A 16,619-nucleotide genomic window follows, 5' to 3' on the forward strand; every position below is an offset into this window, starting at 1 on the left:
CCTATTGTGCTGTCCTCAGTGATGCCAGATTCTTGCAACCCCATGGACTGTAGCCCACCAGGCTCCTCTGTCCATGAAATTCTCTAGGCAAGAATACTGGAGTGGGATGACATTTCCTACTCATAGGTATCTTGCTGACCCAGGGATTGAACTCTTGTCTCTTGCATCTCTGCAGATGGAATTGGAATCTTTACCAGTGTGCACCTGGGATGCCCCAGATACTCCTAATGCTGCTGCTGTTGCTGCTAAGTTGCTTCAGTCATGTCCGACTCTGTGCGACCCCACAGATGGCAGCCCACCAGGCTCCCCCGTCCCTGGGATTCTCCAGGCACGAATACTGGAGTGGGTTGCCATTTCCTTCTCCAATGCATGAAAGTGAAAAGTCAAAGTGAAGTTGCTCAGTCATGTCCGACTCTTAGCGACCCCATGGACTGTAGCCCACCAGGCTCTTCCTTCCATGGGATTTTCCAGGCAAGAGTACTGGAGTGGGATGCCATTGCCTTCTCTGGATACCCATAATAAATAGGTTCAAAACTGATGGCTTCCCAGTTGGTGCTAGTGGTAAAGAATCCACCTGCCAATGCAGGAGATGCAAGAGATAAGAGTTCAATCCCTTGTTTGAGAAGATCCCTTGGAGTAGGAAATGGCACCCTACTCCAGTATTGTTGCCTGGAGGACTCCATGGATAGAGGAGCCTGACGGGGTTCAGTCCATGGGGTTGCAAAGAGTCTGACATGACTGAGCATACATACACTTAACTATACACTTAATATGATTTTTCTTTTATAGATTAGGAACCTGAGGTTTAGAAAGATTGAGTGTTTTTCTTGGATTTCTAAGTTGGTAAACAGAAGGGCTTGCAATCCTTAGCTTTGAGTCCAGACTGTATGCCCACCGTCTCTACCACCACATGATACCATATTATGCAGAAATGGGAGTTTGAGAATAGGGGATGGGATTTCATGGCCATCCTTTCTCAAAATTAAAGGGTAGAAAATATTGCCAAAAAACTAAAGATCTTCTTCAATGATTTCAGAAGCCTAAATCAGGTTAACATTTTGCCATGGTCATTTAGCCTTGGTACAAGTTTAAGGCAAGATGACGTCTTCTAGGTCTGTAATTTAGTATTTTGGTTCTCAGCTGTTTTGACTTAATGAAGAATTTACAAAAAATATATCTTTTCATACCCTGTATCCCAGAAATGAATCTTATTTAAATTCTCTCTTAGTTTAAATTTCTAAAAAGTCGGATTGTTATTTCTTAATGTCAGTTTAGTGGGAAAAGCCCCACAGTACAGGACCGTTGACTTTCTGTATCCTTAGTTCCACATCAACAATTCAACCAACCACAGACCAAAAATATTTTTAAAAATTCCAGAAAGTTCCAAAAAGTAAAACAAATTTGCTGCTTGCTGGCAATGACTTATCTTACATTTACATTGTATTTACAATGATTTACATGGTATTTACATTATATTGGATATTTTAAGTAATACAGAGAATGATTTATAGTATATGGGAAAATTGTGTAGGTTATATGCAAATACTCCATCATTTTATATAAGGGACTTGAGCAACCAAGGATTTTGGTATTCCTGGGGATCCTGGAACCAGTCTCCCATGGACACTGAGGGATGACTCTAGTGTACAGAAGCTTCTCATTTTTCTCATTCTCTTTTTCTTACTAAAAAAATACTTGAGTTTAGTAGAATAAATGGCTGCTTGGCCAAACTACAGTTGACCCTTGAACAACATGAATTTGAACTGCACAGGTCGACTTACAAATAGATTTTTTTGCTGGTAAGTACTACATACAGTACTACATGATCCACTGTGATCCATGGGCACAGAACTGTGGATATGAAGGACTGACTAGAAGATAAGTTTCAACTACTCAGAGGGTCAGCGTCTCTAACCCCTGCATCGTTCAGTGTTCAACTGTACATTCTGCTGCTTTCCTTTTAGTTAAATATGATAGTCTAACTACTTCTGATCAAAATCATGTAAACCAAAGTGAAATATCCAACTGAAATCACATCTTGCAAAGGGAAAGTGTTTATTTCCCACTTCCTTTTCTCTCCCTTTTCTGCTAGCTGGGAAAATGGGTATAAGCAGGCAAACTACCTTGGATCTAGAGATTAAAACTATGCATTAAGAATGGCAGGATCCACCTATCTAAGTAAGTAAGTAAGTGTTAGTCGTTCAGTCGTGCCCAAGTCTTTGTGACCCCATGGACTGCAGCCCACCCACCAGGCTCCTCTGTCCATGAGATTTTCCAGGCAAGGATACTGGAGTGGGTTGCCATTTCCATCTCCAGGGGATCTTCCCAACCCAGGGATCAAACTCGGGTCTCCTGCACTGCAGGCAGATTCTCTATCCTTTACCAGCTACAAGGGGCCTGGATCATTTTCTTCTGTACAGTGAAATAAAGAAAATTTGTTCTTCCTGTGTTATTTAAATGATATGTTTTAAAATCTATATGATTTAAATCATAAGTTTTAAATCTGTGTCATTTAAATCTTGTATCTTGTTGTCTCTTTGTTATAGTAATGTAGTCAGAATCAAAATGTAAATGTAAATGCTGGTATCTGATCGTGGGATATTGTCATTATAAAACCCAATATATGTGGTATAGGCTTTGCAGTCAGGCAGTGGAAGGCCAGGGGTCCTATATTGTAGTCTGGCAAGCTAGTGACTCTTGCTATACTAGGGAAAAAGCATTTAGTATAAAAATGTTACCTGTGATAATTTTAGAGATATGCACATCTTTCCTGGAACTTCAACTCTACGGTAAGTGGTGAGAAAAAATAAAAATGTTGGTGTACTGTAGCAGATTCTTTCTACTTCTAGTAACTAGGGGAGAGATAGATTTAGCCAATTATGAGCCAGTTTGCAAGCAAAAAACTGAAAGAAACAAAACCCGTCTAATGGAGTACTCTGTTCTATTAATCAAAATAAGCACAGATCCTAAAATATCAAGATATATTTTTTCAGAGGAAGGTGTTTTTTTTGGTCATAAAACCAGTGTCAGTAGTCACTGAAGAGTTATCAATAATGATCTTTCAAAGTCAAGATTTTATCGGGCTTAGAAATAGAAAGGCCATCTCACGTCGAGAGAACAGACTGATTGGAAACGTAATTTTTGTTCAATCTTTTCACCTGCTAGCTTTTGGGGTAATTTGATTGTCAAAGAGTGAATTTGTTGAAAAGGGGGGTATATCAAATTGGTTAAAAAGAAGTATTAATGTGTATTGTATGACAAATCAGTGTTAAAACACTCAGATTATAAGTGAGACAAATGCCTTACATTACCCCCCAAAAAAGTCAATCTATATTGATTATGAGTTCAGTAATTGGGACCTTACAAGATTAGTAAAACCAAATATATGTGAACCACAAACAGCAGAAAAGAGGGTGGCTGCTGAGAGCCTTTCTAGAAGATGCCATATTAAATGTTCTCAGAAAATTGGAGCAACCAGCTTCCAAGGTCAGTTTAATAATATTATCTCCTATCCATGCTGCTAAGGTAACTGCCATTAAATTGAGGTGGGGAGGGGCAGCAGCCTGAGCCCAGGAACTACTATATAAATGAAAATCTGAAGTCATAAAAAGCTATACCCAGTGAAGATTCTTTCACTTGGGTTACTTCAAATGGAGCTGGCTGGAATCAAAGTGATGGAAGGAATTGCTGGGTAACCACAAGGCTGCACTTCAAGAGCCTGTGGTTACCGAACCTCTCAAACAATCCGTTTCCTAAGGTCTACACCAGCAGCGTAAGGCTGCAAGGAGATACTCTTCAGTCCCAGTTCCATTTGCGGTCACAGAGAAACAATTACAAAAAGGTAAAGGAAGGACTACAGAGAACACTGGACAAAGGAGTTATTTCCAGAAACCATGGCAAAGAGTAGGGCTAATCAGGGAATTACACAGCATGAGGTCTTCAAAATTCACAATCGGCAGGATTTGATGATTGGTTGCCCTTCTTCTTTCTTTTGAATTTGGGTTTTTATTGCAGTTTACTGTTCCAATCCGAGCATTGTATATTGAGGGAGTATGTGGAAGGTATATGTCTTTTAGTTTATAAGTCACAGGACCACATTCTGTGCTGAAAAGTACTGTACTTCACCCAGATGTGTGACGTTTTTGTTGGCTGTGTCTCTGCACTCTTTCCCTCAGGGAAGCGTGAAAATGTGTTTTATGTAAGCAATAAAAATGTGTATGGCTGTATGGATGGCCAGAGGGTGTCACCGTAGACGTGACTGCTAGTGTCCTTGATATCCCTGGTGACTCACTGGTAAAGAATCCACCTGCCAATGCAAGGAGATGCAGGGGATGTGGTTTCAATCCCTGGGTTGGGAAGATCCCCTGGAGAAGGAAATGGCACCCCTCTCCCAGTATTCTTGACTGGAGAATTCCATGGACAGAAGAGCCTGGTGGGCTACAGTCCATGGGGTTGCCAAGAGTCGGATGCAACTAAACAACAGTAATGGATATATGGATGACCAGAGGGCGTCACTATGGATGTAGCTATCCGTGCCCTCAATATTCTTTCTGCTTTATGTATAGAACCATTACTGATAGAATATGAGTGGTCAGGTAGAGACTACATTTACCAGCCATCCTAGAAAATAGGTAAAAGCTTGTGTTTAAGATCTGGCCAATGGACTGTGAGTATTAATAGATGTGATGTATGTAACTTCTGGTCATGGCTGTTAGGTAGAAAGTTGCTGCTGTTCTCTTTTCCTGCTTTGTATGCTCTGGAGGTGATGAAGTTGAGTGGAATTTAAACAGGTAAAGCTTTGTCACAAGGGAAGCAGCTTAGCCTGTATATGAGACTTGAGTAGCTTCTGCCCACAGTTTAATCTATTAGAACTGGCCATGTGACTTGTGAACAAACCTTCCTGAGACTTAACTTCTTTATCTCCAAAAGAAAATGACCTTCTCTTTCTACTATCCTGATTATGTGTGATTCCTATGTGATAAATATATTCTAAGAACACTGAAAACATTTTCCCATATACAAATATAACATTTCCAGATCTTCAAGCTGGTTTTAGAAAAGGCAGAGGAACCAGAGATCAAATTGCCAACATTTGCTGGATCATTGAAAAAGCAAGGCAGTTCCAGAAAACCATCCATTTCTGCTTTATTGACTATGCCAAAGCCTTTGACTGTGTGGCTCACAATAAACTGTGAAAAATTCTGAAAGAGATGGGAATACCAGACCACCTGAACTGCCTCTTGAGAAACCTGTATGCAGGTCAGGAAGCAACAGTTGGAACTGGACATGGAACAACAGACTTGTTCCAAATAGAAAAAGGAGTATGTCAGGGCTGTATATTGTCATGCTGCTTATGTAACTTACATGCAGTGTACATCATGAGAAATTCTGGGCTGGATGAAGCACAAGCTGGAATCAAGATTGCTAGGAGAAATATCAATAACCTCAGATACGCGGGGTGACACCACCCTTATGGCAAAAAGTGAAGAACTAAAGAGCCTCTTGATTAAAGTGAAAGAGGAGAGTGAAAAAGTTGGCTTAAAGCTCAACATTCAGAAAACTAAGATCATGGCATCTGGTCCCATCACTTCATGGCAAACAGATGGGGAAACAATGGAAGCAGCAACAGAATTTATTTTGGGGGGCTCCAAAATCACTGCAGATGGTGACTGCAGCCATGAAATTAAAAGACGCTTACTCCTTGGAAGGAAAGGTATGACCAACCTAGACAGCATATTCAAAAGCAGAGACATTACTTTGCCAACAAAGGTCAGTCTAGTCAAGGCTGTGGTTTTTCCATTGGTCATGTATGAATGTGAAAATTGGACTGTGAAGAAAGCTGAGCACCGAAGAATTGATGCTTTTGAACTGTGGTGTTGGAGAAGACTCTTGAGAGTCCCTTGGACTGCAAGGAGATCCAACCAGTCCATCCTAAAGGAGATCAGTCCTGGGTGTTCATTGGAAGAACTGATGTTGAAGCTGAAACTCCAATACTTTGGCCACCTGATGTGAAGAGCTGACTCATTGGAAAAGACCCTGATACTGGGAAAGGTTGAGGGCATGAGGAGAAGGGGATGACAGAGGATGAGATGGCTAGATGGCATCACAGACTCAATGGACATGGGTTTGGGTGGACTCCGGGAGTTGGTGATGGGCAGGGAGGCCTGGTGTGCTGCGGTTCATGGGTTTGCAAAGAGTTGTACATGATTGAGCGACTGAACTGAACTGAACTGAACAGCTTAACTACTTTAAAAATGATAAAGACAAATGAGGACAAAACAGATATTCCTCATTTTAAACTGTTCTTTTCTTGAGAACTAGTCATACAATTTTTGGTGTCATTTCTTATGAATTATTCAAAAGAAAAAATGTAATATGTATTAAGATATTTATAAAAATATTGCTCATTTCTTTTTAACAGGAAAAGTATAAAGACTGTAATAGAAGAGTAATTAAGCAAGAAATGATATGTTATCCTTATAAAATATTGTACCATCATGTGGTGCTGGATATATTGCTTTTACCTTTCAGATTCTGCTCTGTGCCACAGGAGGCTGACCTGCTTGGACTTTATCAGCAGGTTTCCTTTTCATCTGGTCACAGTCATGAGAAACACAGGTAGGAGATCAGAGGCAGGAGGAGAGCAAGGCATTGATATATGTTCTACAAATTCCCTCTTTGCAGGATCATTGCAGGCTGTATGGGTCACTGAGCCCAAAGTAAGGACTCCAATCACCCAGACCTCTCTACACAGAGCACTTTCTGTCTCTGGGTTGAGTAACCATTATCAATTCTTATCTCTTCAGTCCTTGGGTTGGGAACAGCACCCTGTTTACTACCTCATGGGTACTGTATTCACCTCTTTGGTTCCACTACACCCAGCCTATATCTTTATAAATTGTCCCTTTGTTGAGCTGTCTCTAAATTTCTCAGTTGTCATCCCTAAATTTCTCATCTATTTTTTTCCTTGGTCCCTCGCTGGTATGTAAAATAAAACTCTATGTGCTATGATCATTTTAATACAAAATGTATATAAGGTTGCAATAACCAATGAAATACTCTGTTATGGTGATAAGATTAAAGGTGAGCATATTTTCTTCCTTAATTGCATTTATTGTTAGGTTAGCATTATTTTATTAGTTAAAAAAATAAAATTGTTGCTAGGATATTTTGTCAGGTGGATTTTCTTAGCTTTGCCTTACTACTTAGATAAGAATGCATCATTAACATACTGAATTTATGTAAATCACCCTAATCATCTGCTTTCTCTTTTTCTGCTCCTAGGCCACAGAGAATTCTCCACAGAGAGAAAGTTTTAGAAACAAGTTGACTTGATTTAAGTCAGAATTCTTCATTTCAAATGAAGGAAGCAGATTCTGGCTGATTCACCAGAAGCGTTTTTTAATGTAGACATTAGGAGCTCACAGATTCACTGGGAAAAGAACAAAGCTCAACACTAAGCTTCCAAGAATATACTCCAAACTGCAGGAAAGATATGAAGTGAAATGCTGTGCTATTCTTGTAACTTAATGGAAGGCTTAATTTTTTTTTCAAAACAGAAAGGTTTTTTTTTTTTTTTAAATTTTTTTAAGCTGCTGGGAAATTTCAGAAAATAGGATAATATGCTAATGTACCCTTGACTGCCTCTCATCAATACATGTGTCTGTGTGTGTTCAGTCGCTCAGTGGTATCTGACTCTTTGCGACCCCATGGGCTATAGCCTGCCAGGCTTCTCTGTTCAAAGGATTCTCCAGGCAAGAATACTGGAGTGGGTTGCCGTTTCCTACTCCAGGGGATCTTCCTGACCCAGGGATTGAAGCTGCATCTCTTGTACTGGCAGGTGGATTCTTTGCCACTAGTACCACCTGGGAAGCCCCTCGTTGATATATACTGTTCTCAAAAATTCTGAAATAAATAACTTGCTAAATACAATACAGCTATCATACTTCTGAATAAATACTGGTTTACTCAATGAGAGAGAAATTCCAGGTGATGACAAGATCCTTGGAGACAGATGAGAGAGTTTGAGTGAAGAAAAGTCAGGAAAGTATAAGGCCAGAGTATTAAAAATATTTTTTACATGGATATGAGATGTTATCCACTGAAGAATTGATGCTTTTGAACTTTGGTGTTGGAGAAGACTCTTGAGAGTCCCTTGGACTGCAAGGAGATCCAACCAGTCCATCCTAAGGGAGATCAGTCCTGAGTGTTCATTGGAAGGACTGATGTTGAACCTGAAGCTCCAATACTTTGGCCACCTGATGTGAAGAGCTGACTCATTTGAGAAGACCTTGATGCCAGGAAAGATTGAGGGCAGGAGGAGAAGGGGACAACAGAGGATAACATGGTTGGATGGCATCACCAACTCAATGGACATGAGTTTGAGTAAACTCCAGGAGTTGGTGATGGACAGGGAGGCCTGGCATGCTTCGGTCTATGGGGTCGCAAGGAGTTGGACACAACTGAGCAACTGAATTGAACTGAACTGAGATGTCCTCCATAGTGTAATAGAATGGATCTTGTTGGCTACAAATAGTAAGATGGACTTCAGAATACTGGATGAATGTGAAAAAGTGACTAGAAATTTAGTAGAATTGAGTGGTAGAAAATACATATATAGGATGGTGTACGAATTATGTCATTTACTTCAAAGGAAAGGTGTGAAAATGGGGAAATGCCAACAACATCCTGTCTTTGTAACATGCTGGGCATGAGAGAAAGAGGAGTCACAGTTTCCAGAACTCTGCAAATAGGCATTAGCCTTGAGGAAAGATGAGGTTTCAATTAAAGCCAAAAAAAGGGAGTAGTCAAGTTCCTAAAGAATCTGTGGGCTGTGAGAGAGTTTGCTGTTGATGGATCAGAGATTGTAAAAAGCATTGAATAATATTAAATAGAAATATATATGCAGAGTATCTTTTTATCACTAAATTGTTTGTTTAGTTATCCAGTGAGGTATTTCAACTTTGTTTCAGTCAGTTCAGTTGGTCAGTCTTGTCTGACTCTTTGTGACCCCATGAACTGCAGCATGCCAGGCTTCCCTGTCAATCACCAACTCCTGGAGTCTACTCACACTCATGTCCATCATGTCAGTGATGCCATCCAACCATCTCATCCTCTGCTGTCCCCTTCTCCTCCTGCCTTCAATCTTTTCCAGCATCAAATCTTTTCCAATGAGTCAGTTCTTCGCATCAAGTGGCCAAAGTATTGGAGTTCCAGCTTCAGCATCAGTGCTTAATCACTTAAAATTTGAAACAATGTTGGTGTACAATGTCTAAAGTTGTTTTCCAAAACAATTAGAAAAATAGTGGGATTTTCATTGTTCTTAGAGAATATGTATCAAAATTGTAGGATTCAAGGGTTCTGTTTCTTTATAAAATTTGAAACATTCTCATTTTAATTGATTTATTAAAATTTTGATGGAAAAATAATAAAACACAGCATAGCAAATTTTCAAAATATATGTTGATTCATTGGTGGAAAATTATTTTATCATCAGCAAAGAAGTAATCATAGAAGGGGATTTCAAGGAAGAGCTAATGTGACCTTAAAGGAATTTGTACTCTTTGGTCTCCACATGTGCACTTATCAGAGAGTTCCTGGACTCTAAGTGTTTATTCACATCTGTCAGCTAAATCATAGAGCCAAATGCAAAACGTAACACTCAGGAACATTATGTGGATTTGTGACACTCCCTGGAGGACTTTGGGTCCATAAAGCAATGAATGGATTATAAGAAGACATAAATATGGTATTTTCATCTATGACAGATGCAATCTTACTCCAGTGTTATTTATATTATGTAAGGAAAACTGAACCTATTTTCCTCAGTCAAACTGAAGGGAGGCACCCTTAGGGGTGAATAAATGAATATCTCACTATTAAATTCCAATTCCTATGAATTCATCTCTGAAAACATCATGTTTTTGATATTTTTTAAATGGCTGATGTTTGTTTATTTATTTTACACATGTGTGTGAAGAAATGGAGCTAAAAGGAAAATATGAGAAAAAATTGTGATAACAGAATCATTTTTCATTTTTTGCCATTATCCTGGATCAACTAAATCTTAACCTATATTTAGATTTTAATGACCAACTGGACACCCCAACCAGGTTCCAATAAAGCCTGCTTTGAGTCTCTTAACATTCTTTGCATCCTCATCTTTAGTTAATATTAGGGAGGTGGGATATATGGAGTTCTGGAAAGAGCACAGGTTTTGAATGTAGAGGAGTAGTGGTCTAGTATTAATTCTACCTAGCCTCTAGTTGAAGATCTCAAATTGAACTGGGAGATGTCCTTAGCTTTATATACCTTTAAAATGATACTAAATTTTTGTGTCACTGTTTGTACCAATTTTAATTTTAATTGACAAATAAAACTTAAAATTGTATATTGTAAAGTGCTCTAATTGTTTATCTTTATATAAAATCTTTAATGTTCTTCCAATGGTATATCAACTTTAAAAAATCCTCCTGAACCCAATAACATTTTTGAGGAAAAAAAAAAGTAGTCCAAGACTGAAATGTGTTTTAGTTTATGGACTAGGACTGATTAAGATATAATGAATTTATATTGATGGATAGTGTGGCATTATAGAAGGAATAGTAGCATATCAGTATATCTGAACTTCAATTTTATCTTCTGTAAAATATCACTGAGAGTCCCAAATCTTCCTAATGACAGGGAAGAATGTATATGCTATGGAAAGTTACCACCGTTGAAAATGTTGGATTAATTTTTGTTTTTAAAATTATCCCTGTCCTATTATTTTATAATTTTATATTATCCTAAACTTTACTTGAGGTTCTAATAGTGTCTTAAATAACGTGGCATTTGGCTCTGTCATATTATCCTACTGTTATTTTTGTCTCTTTGTTTTTTCTTATTTAGAATTCAAGCAAACAGTGAACTTTCTTTACTTTCTTACTGTGTTTTTAATGCCATCATCACTTTTAACTGTTATTAAATTATAACAGACTTTACCATTTTAAAGAGCTCTTCTTTTTCTTAATACTCTATTTTATTGTCATGCATTTCTGAATAATTCTACAGTAAAAATTTGGAGTGAATTAAACCTATGAATTCATTTTGAGAAAATTGATATGTTTATCTTATTTTTTCCTGCTCAGTAATGTAGAATACTTTGTTATTGCTCTTTGGCATATTTATGCTTGTTAATTTGAGTTTTCCAATTTTCTTACAACAGACACACACACACACACACACACACACACCCTTCACAACTCTCACATTATGTGCATCCTTAAATGCTTAGTTTTGCTTACTGTTCTCCTTACCAGAATCATCTTTCACTGATAATTGCCGGCAGAGTAGAAAGTTTCAGATTGAAAGGTATGTGTGAATATATGTGTGCATACTTGTGTAAATGCTAGTTTATAAAGCATGAAGATTTACTATTTCTCATAGGTGCAGAAGGTAGTTCACAACCTCATAATTTCCCATAAGACACAGATTCCTTTAGAATAAAGCTTAGTGGTAAAGCTGACATAGCTGCTGCTACCATTTACACTGTGCTGTCAGATCCATAAAAATTGAAAACAAGCAGAAAATATATCTGGGGGAGCCAAGAGAAAAACTCACTGAAAGGAAATAAAAGTTTCAGAACAACAGGAACTTGCTTAAATAAATGGTTGGCCTCTCAGATGGGAGGAAAACTTTGAAAGATTTGTGAACTCATTTAACAGGAAAAGAGACATCTGAGAAGATGAAGAAAGAACAGGGGTTTCTTTTCGATAAATCTGTGAATTTCTCTCATTTCTCATGGATCCCGATCTATGTATTCCCACTCCTTTCTGTTCGGATGCCTCATTTCCTCCCTAATATGGAAAGCGCTTCTTTCTGTCATTCACCTTCTTCACTGCTGATCCTCTCGGCACATATGGTGAGTTCAAAGACTAATGCAGGCAGTGCCCTTAGTGGCTAAGGAAACACGTCTGCAGTACTGGCATCCTCCCACAGTCGATGAGACCTCACTAATAAGCCTGAAGATCCTTTAAACAGTGTCATGTTTTTCAAATTGTATTGCAGATGCTTAATAAACAGAATAGTTGTCAACAAGCCTTCACTTGTAGTGATAATGTGCAATAGTGTATATGAGATTCGATTCTTAGCATTTGATCTTTTTTGAGAGGCACTTCTCCAGCATCACAGGTTTAAATGTTTCTATTGATTTTCATGTCTAGATTTATTGTGAACATATAACCTCCAGTTAGCCTAAAGCAGCCTTTCTGATTTCTTAAGCAAAACAATCAGGAAAACTTAACAACAGCACTCTAAATGAAAATGAGTGAGCTGTGAAAAATAATTGTATTTATGATAGGCATTTGATGTGGGAAATCGTTGTCAACAGTTCAGTTTTCAGAATACATTATTTTAGTAAATTCCTTTTTCTAGGTCAAGCAAAACTTGTGTTAACTTGAATTTTCTTAAAATGATCTGCAAGTTTATATATATAAAGCATATGGGTATATACACATACACACACACACACACATATATATATACACACAAAACAAAATCATTCATCTCTATTGCTTCCTAGAGCACAATTTTCCATATGTTTATGCGGAATATTTCCATTTAACTATAATATTTAATTAACATTTTTCATGTGTTTATAGTTAATATTTCTTTCTTTTTAATTCTACTACAAGCAAGAAAATTAACTGTGGAATTTAGAAAATTCCATAATATCCCCCACTAGAAATTTCCCACTTACTGTTTTTGAGAAAGTATCAGACATCTTATCTGAACTCTAGGTGTTGTTACAATTGGTATATTCCTTGTTATCTAAATGTACTGACTTTTATTATTTGAAAATCTTCCTCTTTGTTCTGCCGAGCCCTGATTCTGCTCAGGCCTGATCAGGTTCTTATTGGTGGACTATATATGTCTAGAGCATCTAACTCTAAACCCAGTATATAGTGAGTGCATAATAATTGGTAGTTATTTTATTTTGATGTAAGCTTGCTTGAAATTTTTTTAAAATATTAAGTGATGCTATATTTGTTAAGATCTTCCCTGTAGCTCAGATGGTAAAGAATCTGCCTGCAATGCAGGAGACCTGTGTTCGATCCCTGAGTCAGGAAGATCCCCTGAAGAAGGGAATGGCAACCCACTCCAGTGTTCTTGCCTGGAGAATCCCTTGGACAGAGGAGCCTGGCAGGCTACAGTTCATGAGGCCACAAAGAGTCAGACACGACTGAGAGACTAACACACACACATATTTGTTATGGCTCACAATACAAAATATTTTGCAGAATACAGTATATATATCCTTTAAACATTAACTCTTTTTCACTTATATAAACTATATAATGTTCACATAGACTATTTTCATTAGTTTTTAAAAAAAACTATTTTTGTTAGTTTGTATTAATTTTGAGGCTTACAACAGGTAAGTAATTCTATAGTCAAGAGTTGAAAAAGGATTTATGTACATATATTGTGCTTTATATTATTTTGAGGAGCTGAAATGTGAACCTACAGAATTTTCTGAATAACTATTCAAATAATCACTGTAGATGATTTACTGCTTACTTCATAGTCCTGTTGTTTTTTTTCAAAATAGGATTTAAAAACAGCCCCTTGACTTTTGGGAAACAATAAACTAATATTATCAATTGTACATAAAGACAAAAAATTAAAATTATAGAAAATACATGACAAACATCATAGAAAAGGTAAAACCAAAGTGATCTGAGAGTTTAGAAGTCAAAATAACAAAACAGCCATCTGCCAGAAAAAAGCTTTTTAGAAAAGGAAGCCATTAAATTTGACGTTCTTATCGTTTATAAGTAGAGTGTATAATTATTTCAGGTCTGCTGAAATTATTTCAGTTCTGCAACTGCTCAGTTGTGTCCAGCTCTTTGCGACCCCATGGCTGCAGCATAGCCAACTCCGAGTTTACTTAAACTCATGTCCGTTGAGTTGGTGATGCCATCCAACTGTCTCATCCTCTGTCGTCCCCTTCTCCTCCTTCCTTCAATCTTTCCTAGCATCAGGGTCTTTTTCAAATGAGTCAGTTCTTCACATCAGGTGGCCAAATTATAGAAGTTTCAGCTTCAGCATCAGTCCTTCCAATGAACACTCAGGACTGATCTCTTTTAGGATGGACTGGTTGGATCTCCTTGCAGTCCAAGGGACTCTCAAGAGTCTTCTCCAGCATCACAGTTCAAAAGAATCAGTTCTTCGGTGCTCAGCTTTCTTTACAGTCCAACTCTCACATCCATACATGACTACTGGAAAAACCATAGCTTTGACTGAATGGAGCTTTTTTAGCAAAGTAATGTCTCTTGTTTTTGAATATGCTATCTAGGTTGGTCATAATGTTTCTTCCAAGGAGCAAGTATCTTTTAATTTCATGGCTGCAGTCACCATCTGCAATGATTTTGGAGTCAAAAAAAATAGTCTGTCACTGCTTCCATTGTTACCCATCTATTTGCTATGAAGTGATGGGACTCAATACCATGATCTTAGTTTTCCAAATGTTGAGTTTTAAGCCAACGTTTTCACTCTCCTCTTTCACTTTCATCAAGAGGCTCTTTAGTTCTCAGATGACCATTGTATCTACTACTGTGGGCAAGAATCCCTTAGAAGAAATGGAGTAGCCATCATAGTCAACAAAAGACTCCAAAGTACAGTACTTGGATGCAATCTCAAAAATGACAGAATGATCTCTGTTTGTGTCCAAGGCAAACCATTCAATATCACAGTAGTCCAAGTCTATGTCCCCACCAATAATGCTGAAGAAGCTGAAGTTGAGTGGTTCTATGAAGACCTACAAGACCTTCTAGAACTAACACCCCCAAAAAATGTCCTTTTCATATAGGGGACTGGAATACAAAAGTAGAAAGTCAAGAAATACCTGGAGTAACAGGCAAATTTGGCCTTGGAGTACAGAATGAAGTAAGGCAAAGGCTAATAGAGTTTTGCCAAGAGAACACACTGGTCATAGCAAACACCCTTTTCCAACAATACAAGAGAAGACTCTATTTGGCAATAAGCTATAATTATTTACCTGCCACTGTAGTCTGAAAGTCTGTGTCTCCCCAAATACCTATTTTAAAACCTAATAATCCTTAATGTGATGATATTGGGAGATGGAACCTTTGGGAGGTGATTAGATCTGAGTGTGGAACCCTCATGAATGGGATCTGTGCTTTTGTAAAAGAGATCCTAGAGTACTCCATGCCCCTTCTACCATGGGAGAACACAGCAAGAACACTGCTGTTGACACAGGAAACAGGCCCTTACCAGACACTGAATCTGCTGGTGCCTTAACTCAGACTTTTTAACCTCCAAAATTGTAAAAATATTTGTAACTTAACCCCCCCAGTTTATAGTATTTTTGTTATAGCAGTCCAAAGGGATTAAGATATGTATTTGTACTGAGTTTTGAAAAACCAAAGAAGACTACCTCAAAAATTTAATATATCTTACTAAATCTGAATTTAAATTTTCAGTAGTCAGAATAAATTGAGGGAGATATATCAGGACATATTTTCATTAAGTGTAACACTTAATTGTATCTGTGTATATAAGAAGAACACACAAGAAGAAGATAATGTGTCTTTATTATAATTGATAGGTAATATGAAGAAAATGTTTTCAACAACAACAAACAAACATGAAAGAAAATATTCAATCGTGAGTAAGAAAAGAAGTATAAATCCATTTAAGAGATTAGCAGATAGCTGCATGTGCTAGATCAATATATTTTAGTTGTTAAAGCAATAAGAAGGCACCATTTGCTTTGGTTATTTGAATGTTAGGACATTCCTCCCTTATTGATAAGGAAATAGAAACAGCAGTATGTGAACTCCTAGAGGTCAGAGTTAACATTCAAACCATTATGTATTCATTATTTTAAAAATTAAAAAGAATAATACTAACAAAAGTATCAAAATAATCATGGTTATTTATGTTGGTTGCAGAAAATATTGGTTATTTCTAACTAATACTAACAAAAGTATCAAAATAATCATGGGTATTTATGTTGGTTGCAGGAAATATTGGTTATTTCTCTGAGAAAACAATTAGTGATATAGAGTAAAGCCAGCATATTGCTGTATCATATACATTAATCTTATTGGTGAAAGTTTTCAAGTAGTAATCCAAGAACAGAGTTCTTTTATTATCACCCTATTTATAATTATAAATATCCAAGATCTGAAAATTTAAGGAGAGGAAGTGTGGAAAAATGGAATCTGAGTGTTGTACGTTGTGCTGGATGTCGGTTGTTTGGCTCTCTGAGTTTCCTCTCCACCTTTCTCCTTCTAACCCTGGGCTTTGCTGGCTGATTGTGTATACCACTTGTGTGGATTCTCTCGCTCTGTGGCTTTCACCTGTGCTCAGCCAATGAATAACATGCTCAAGAGTATGGAGAAAAGGAGAGTGAGGTTGGGATACCCTGCCCCAGCTCCCTGCCTGCTGATGGCTGTGACTGGCTGTGTCCCTTCATCAAATCTCCTAGCTTCTATAGGACGACCCTCTCCGTGGAGCCAGGCTGTCCAACAGGCTCTCTCTTGGCACTGCTCACCATCCTTTTCAATAACATCTTCTAATGACTAAAGGCTCTCAAGGTTACTAGCCCAAGA

At 37.7% G+C, this 16,619-nt stretch overlaps 1 long non-coding RNA gene across 1 annotated transcript in view; it reads left to right on the plus strand.

The window, feature by feature from the left end:
- The window catches only part of LOC123334711, a 228,860-nt gene extending 221,098 nt beyond the window's left edge, over positions 1-7,762 (plus strand). Inside the window, exons 4-5 of the long non-coding RNA XR_006552766.2 lie at positions 6,532-6,618; positions 7,285-7,762. This is a non-coding gene — a long non-coding RNA (uncharacterized LOC123334711). The remainder of the gene's footprint in view (positions 1-6,531; positions 6,619-7,284) is intronic.
- Positions 7,763-16,619: the final 8,857 nt, after the last annotated feature.

Source organism: Bubalus bubalis, chromosome 8 (genome assembly GCF_019923935.1).
Source record: "Bubalus bubalis isolate 160015118507 breed Murrah chromosome 8, NDDB_SH_1, whole genome shotgun sequence".
NCBI lineage: Eukaryota > Metazoa > Chordata > Mammalia > Artiodactyla > Bovidae > Bubalus > Bubalus bubalis.